The sequence below is a fragment of the Euphorbia lathyris genome, chromosome 2 (assembly GCF_963576675.1).
Source record: "Euphorbia lathyris chromosome 2, ddEupLath1.1, whole genome shotgun sequence".
Taxonomy (NCBI): domain Eukaryota; kingdom Viridiplantae; phylum Streptophyta; class Magnoliopsida; order Malpighiales; family Euphorbiaceae; genus Euphorbia; species Euphorbia lathyris.
This window is the reverse complement of record NC_088911.1, coordinates 104,694,606-104,702,116: the sequence shown is the minus strand read 5'-3', so window position 1 is coordinate 104,702,116 and position 7,511 is coordinate 104,694,606.

The following is a 7,511-nucleotide window of genomic DNA, read 5'->3' as shown; positions in this document are numbered from 1 at the left end:
AACTGATTACATTAGCTGTTAGCTGTTAGCTGATTACATTAGCTGATTTGGTTAGTTGATTTGTCTAGCTGTTTGTGTAGATCTGTTTAGTAAAAATTAGCTGATTGATAATAACGGTTTGTGCAAAAAGACGAATAAGGGCATTTCTTTTTTTAATACATAAAAATATACATAAAATAATTAGGGTTAAAGAAGTCCATTAATTTTAATATTGCAAAACGCTAATTGAAAAAGCTCCTAAAAGGAGCTTTTTCTAAATTAGCGTTTTCATCCCAAAACTCTCTCCCAAAACTCTCTCCACCAAACATTCCAATTAGCGGTTTCAGTGGTCAAACCGTTAAAGTTGGTCAAACCGCTCTTTTTATCCCAAAACGCTCTTTACCAAACAGAACCGTTATCTTTGATCCATATTTCCGAAAAATAATACATGTTTATTACAAGCTTTTGTAAAGGCGCATTACAAAAGAAAACTGTGTATTAGTATAGGGCCCATTATATATATATATATTTATTTGCAATGCTAGCAATTCTACTCAGTTTTTCTGTTACAATATCATGATTTTTATCTATTGCAAAGATTTTTTTTTTTTTAAGCAATTGTTATAGTATTAAATCATTTACTATAATTTAAAGAGTTCAAATGGATCCTGGTCAACACAAGAGAAATGGAGACTTACAATCTTGACCGAAGGCAATGATTGGTCGTTCTCATGTTGCCGAAAGCAACTTCTTGAGGGGCACTTTGGAGGACACATGGACCAATCAAAATATTGGATTCCAAATGCACGTTCCTCATTTTCATAAACATGATGTCACGTAAAGATAAGGTTCATTTGACCTATCATAAGCTGCCACGTGTTCAAAAATATCACTTTAATTATCTATAAATAGCGGAGGTATTCCCAGAATCGAGGTAACTCATTTCTAATCATTGAAATACATTCTCATTAGTCTTTGATATTCTCTGGTTTATCAACTGACTTTACCATCAGAGAGGGTTCGCCAGTCTCCGACCCCTTTTCTGACGTGAGGTAAACCTAGGAAAACTAGGATGCTATTTAATATTTTAACGTGTATTTTGTGAGCCAATTAAAAATCAGAAAAGTTAGAAAGTGTTAAAATCAACTCATCATGGAAGTTAAGGTAGAACAGTTATTCAAGACGTGGTCTAAAGGTAGAGAACGTGACTTAGTGGAAGAAAGCAGAAAGTTACTGCTAATGTCTACAAAAGGAAGAGATCGCGATGGAAAGAGAAGAACTCAATACACACTCAAACAAAACTCTAGTAATTTCTCTCTAAACTTCAGCAATTTAAATTTTCCAAGTTCAGTTTTTCATTTTGAATTTGTTTCTCAGTCTGTAGACGTTCAGTTTAATTTCAATCCAAACACATAATTTTCTTTCAATTTATTTTATTTTGTTCTTCAAGTATTTCTTAAGTTGATATCGTTTTAATCATCAAAACCTCAGAAAATTTTAAGGTTTCTTTTATTTCAAACAATCATTTAATTTTAGGAGTCCGTACACGTACTCAGTTTAATTTCACTGTTAAAAGTACTATAATTCTCTGATACACCCGTATTTTCAATAAAAGAGCCAAACAATGATGAAAAGAAAAATATTTACATAGTATTATAACAAACTATTACAATTAGTATAAGAAATGACTATTTGCTTATGTTACATGCTTCACCAGGTCTAAAGGAGGCTTGGTTGTCAAGATATAATTAATTAGACACAATTAAATCAATGTAGTAAATAGAAAGGTAGATGGGCAAGTAAATAATAAAAAAAAGGGTAAATTTCAAATAAAACCTCTATGGTTTCACTAATTTTCAGATAAAGGACTGTGGTTTAATTTTTGTCAAAATGAGGATTGATGTTTCGCATTTGGATTAATGCTATTAAAACCATCTTTAACGTCCTGAAAATGAAAATTTTCAAGATTTAAAGTTGTTCAATGTAATATTTTTTATGGAACTACATTTTCGATTTTCGAAAATCATCTTTTTTGGAACTTTCTCTCTCTAAACATTAACTTTCTCTCTCTTTACCAAACATCATCTAAATAATCCTAAAATAAAAAAGTTGAAGAATTAAAATTGCTTAGAATATTAGTAGTTCTTAAAATATGTCATTTTTGAAGTCGTCAAGAGTGATTTTAATAGTATCAATCGAAAAAGTCCTTATTTTGCTAAAGTTGAAAACCTCAATCATCGTTTTGACAAAAAGTAAACCACGGCCTTTTATTTGAAAACTAGTAAAACTACATGGGTTTTATTTGAAATTTATCCTAAAAAAAGTGAAGAAGGCTCCAGATATTATTTAGGCAAAAAGTATTATTAGATCCCCGGTCTTCCAGTTTTGCTAACGTGAAGATGCCTTTGATCTTTTATTTGGATACATTAAGTTCCTGATTATTTATTTTTTGTCTCATTAAGCCCTTGATGACCAAAAGAGTTAATTTTAAACATAAAATTTGGTTAACAGACTGTTATTTATTGCACCTGTATTCGAAATTTGTATTTTTTCACTGTTTGGAAGAAGTTTGGATGTGTAATGTGGCTGTAGAAAAAAGTAGAAACCTTAATTCAAACTGTAAAAAATATTTTTTTAAAACAATTTCAAATACAGATAAAGTTAATAATGTATTTTTAACAGAATTAGATATTCACAACTTACTAATTTGGTCATCGAGAGTTTAATGAAATCAAAAATAAATGATCAGAAATTTAATATATCCAAATAAAAAATTAAGAGATTAATGAAAAAAAAATTGAAAAATCACCATATTTTGCTATTATTTATCCAATATATATAATAATATCGAGTTTTTTTATAGTACGCCAGGCATACCACGCCAGTTTCTCACGTGGTATGCCAAACGTGATGACACCTGTCAAAATAAATATTAATTTTTTTTTAATTTTAGATTATTCCTAAATCTAATAGTAAAAGGAAAACTTAAATCTTATATATCACGTGCCTAGAGGATAACTTAAAATCTAATCTAATAACCCTAAACTTGCTTTAATTGTCGACTGTCATCAAGTTTCTGCACCTGTCTTCTCTGCCTGCTCCATACTGTCATGATTGATATTTAATGTACATCATCAAACTTACTCTTTCAATTATTAATTATAGCCATTACCTTTCATTATACCATTAAATTTCAAGAGAAAAAGGTGTTAAACAAAGCTGATCACATATACAATTTAATTATATTCCACCATGTTCTATTTACATTTAATCATGTATGAGATTTTTATTTTTAAAATTGAGTTGAAATTGCAATTTCTCATAATGCTTGATGAAATTCGACTTTTGTTCTCAAACAATTTTATCCAATAATGCTAGTAATTAATAGTTTGTTATATTTCTTTTGAAATTTTTATATATACAGTTGATAAAATATATATATTTTTATTGAATTTGCTTTTCCTACAAATTATTTTAAGAGTATTAGTTCCAATTTTAAATAGTAGTCATGGTGGAACTCCTAATATAATTTATTTATACATTTTGAAAATTTATTTGTTTGTTAGAGTAAATATGGAAGGACCAAATGAAAAGATTGTGAATTTCAACGAAGCCATCCATGTTAATCAAATAGATAACCTAATCGGAACCATAGTGCACGGAGAGGAGGAAGCATACAATTTATATAATACTTATGCGATACGAACTGGATTTAGTGTTAGAAAGTCTAGAAAACGATCAGGTGTTGATGGAAGCATTCGTCAAATAGAATATTGTTGTGCAAAAGAAGGTCATATGTATGATAAAGATTTTTCAGTTCAACAACGTCAAACACTAGAAACAAGAACAGGATGTGGAGCAATGATTCGTTTTACAGTTGAAGATGGTAAATGGAAAGTGACAAGTTTTGTTTCATATCACAATCATGAGCTTGCATTGCATTCAGAAGTTCATATGTTGCGATCGAATAAAAAACTTACCTCTTCAAAAACTAATGTCATTAATTCAATGGTAGATGCAGGTAACAAATTATTTTGGTTGTTATATTATATTCTATATTATTATATATTAGTACATATTATTAAGAATTTTTTTATCATATACTAAATGCAGGTTTAAGAACAATAGACACTTTCTCTTATATGTCCAAAGAGGCTGGAGGAGATGAACATTTGGGATTTACAAAAAGAGATTGTTACAATTATGTTCATCATAAAAAGATGTCTTTGATTGAAGCTGGAGATTCACAAAGTCTTGTTAATCATTTTGAGGAATGTCTAACCGAAGATGGTATGTTTTATTATACAACACAAGTTGATCAAGAGAGTAGAATGACTAATTTTTTCTGGAGAGATGGTGGATCTAGGATTGATTATGATTATTTTGGTGATGTCATTGTGTTTGACACCACATACCGCACAAACAAATATGATTTAATTTGTGCTCCATTTGTGGGGGTTAATCATCACAGGAAAAACGTCATGTTTGGTTGTGCTTTTTTATCAGATGAGACAATATCCTCTTTTATATGGTTGTTCAAATCGTTTTTGAAGTCAATGGGGGATAAGGCACCACAAACCATATTTACGGATCAAGATCAAGAAATGGCAAATGCCATATCCGTAGTTTTCCCAGAAACACGACATTGTTTATGTATATGGCATATATCACAAAATGCTCCATCTCATTTAGGTAGTCTGAATTCCAATAAAGAATTCCGGCTTTTATTTTATAAGATGCTACATAGATGTGAGTCTGAAAATGAATTTGATGAGGTATGGAACAAAATTTGTGACTCATTTGAAGAAGTTAGAAATCATAAATGGTTGAAAAAACTATATGATATTCGTCAGAAATGGTGTAAAGGTTTAAACAAAGATGTTTTTTCTACCGGAATTTTATCATCTCAAAGGAGTGAAGTTACTAATAGAGTTTTGAAAACGATTTCCAGTAAGACAGCTTCACTTACTAAATTTGTTCACGAATTTGAGACAATTGTTGCTCGTTGGCGTACTTCTGAATTTGAAAAAGATTTTCGTTGTAAACAAGGTACGCCTTCACTTCTTCTTAAAACTAGTGGTTTATTGAATCATGCTGCATCTATTTACACATGTGAAATATTCAAACATTTTGAGAAAAACTTTTGGCAAGTTATGGCTACAAGTTCAGTTGAGGTCACTTATAGCAATAATATTCGCATGTATGAGGTTCAAAGTGAAGCGGTGAATTCTAAAAAATGGATAGTGCATTTTGATATATCTTCTATGAGCATTAGTTGCAGTTGTAAAAAATTTGAATCGAAGGGTTTTGTATGTTATCATATTTTACGTGTATTGAGCATGAATAATGTGAAAAAAATTCCAGAAAGTTGTATATTACATCGTTGGACAAAAGGTGCAAAAAAAAGACTATATGTTGATAGACTTACAGAGGTAGATAGTGAGATTACACAAGAGACTAATTCGATGTTTCGCAATGATGTTATGAGATGTTTATATGACGTAGCTACAAGAAGTCAAGAAAATATCAGATGTAGGAAAATTTGCAAAGATTCTTTGAAAAAACTTATTGTTGACATTGAAAGGGAATTGTCTACATTGAATTTGGAGGAGAGTTGTGATATTGAAGAACGTGAAACCAATTCTGTTAAGGGAAAGAAAAAAATAACGGATGTTGAACTTATTTTAAGTCCCCCACGTGCTAAACCAAAAGGAACTTCAAATGCTAGACTCAAAGGACATTTCGAAACTCGTCGAGTAAAAGTAAAGAAAGGTGTGTAATAAAGCATTTTTTTTAGTTGTTTAGTATTGTTATTTGTTCTTGAATAATTTCTAAGCTTACTTCATTGACAACAGGAAGTTTAAAACAACAAAGGAAGAAGATGATCTCAGAATCAAATATCAATAATTATTCAACAGGATTGGAACCTCAAACACATTTTCAGGTTTTATATTATAATATCTTGAATACATTAAAATTGTTCAAAATTATAATTACATTAGTGAAATTAGAATTTGATAAATTTTAGTGAATTTAGGTGATTAATGTACCTCCAATGGTTAGACATGGTGTTTATTTCTCTCAACCAACTCAATTGATGTCAACAACTATGCAAAATCAAATATCACCATCAATGATATCATTGCCGTTAACAATTCCTAGCCAGGTAACTTAGTTTAATTGTTTTATGACTGTGTGTGTTTTAACCTTCTATTTAAGTGTGACTAAAATATAATTATTTTAAATGACAAATGAAGGGACTATCAATTCAAATGTGTCATTTACACATATGATGCAAAATATCAATTCATTGAATTGTTCAAAGGTAAAATCTCTTGACAAATTATATTTTTCTTACTATTGTTATAATTAATTTATTATAACAACTAACTATTTTATTTATTTTTTGTTTCAGGATCCAAACTTATTTGCATCGAGAAAATTTGATTGAAATTTTGAGCGTTGCGGTTGCGGTCCACTATTAGTGGTTTAAAGGATAGAAAATATTAGTGGTTTGAGGTAGAGATAGAGAAGATAAGTTTATGGAACCATGAATTAATACATTACAAGTTCTATTTTTCAAAGAATCTCATTTGAGATTAGCAGCAACATCATTAGCAGGTGTCCTTGTATTACTCAATTATATTTAATTGTCCTGGTGCAAGTATTGCATGTCCTCTCTTATCTATATTAATTCGGCAATCAGTGTTCTTATATTGTGCTCAGACAAAAGTCTATGCCACCATCTGTGCAATCATTCCAGAATATTATTAATGGAACTATTAGTTTTTTTTCATGAGAAAATAAGATAAATTTGAATTATGGGTCAATTTGACACTTTCTTCTTTTTTAAATGATTCTCAGATTAATTTGGCACTGGCACATGAAATAGCTTTAAAAAATTTATGCAAATATGAGTTATAATTAAATTATGCTATTGGTTTCAATAGTTGTTGGAGATGGACTCATGGCCAAATTTGAGAACCAAGCACGGCTCCTAGACAACAAGTATTGGCATCAGATCAGACTCAATACTCATTATATTGTGCATTCACTTTGTCAGTACTAATAATCATCTAGGATTCAAGGCAATATTGGTATTGAAAAATCCTGAAAGTGGAGTTCAATAGTTTATAAAGAATGTTCTTGCTTACTGCTTCCTATAGAAGAGAATTCAGGACCACCACTATGTAATTGACTATGAACGAGATCTCCATTTTCCTGTAAAACTCACCATTTTTAGACTTAAGACATCTTCTTAATCCTTCAAGAGGCATATTTCAAATCAAGCAAATAACTTTTTGTTAATTTTATTAATTATCAAATTATTAAAGACAATTTTGTAATCAATATCATCATGATGTGCTTAATCTGGAATTCATCATCAAAATCATCTCCTTCAAAATTAGCATCATCACCTGCAACTTTAGGACAACCTGCAAGTATATATATATGTATGAAGATTAACATTAAACAAACAAAAATAGAACAAAAATAAGATGTACATATGAAAAGTAAATTGTTAAGCCTTT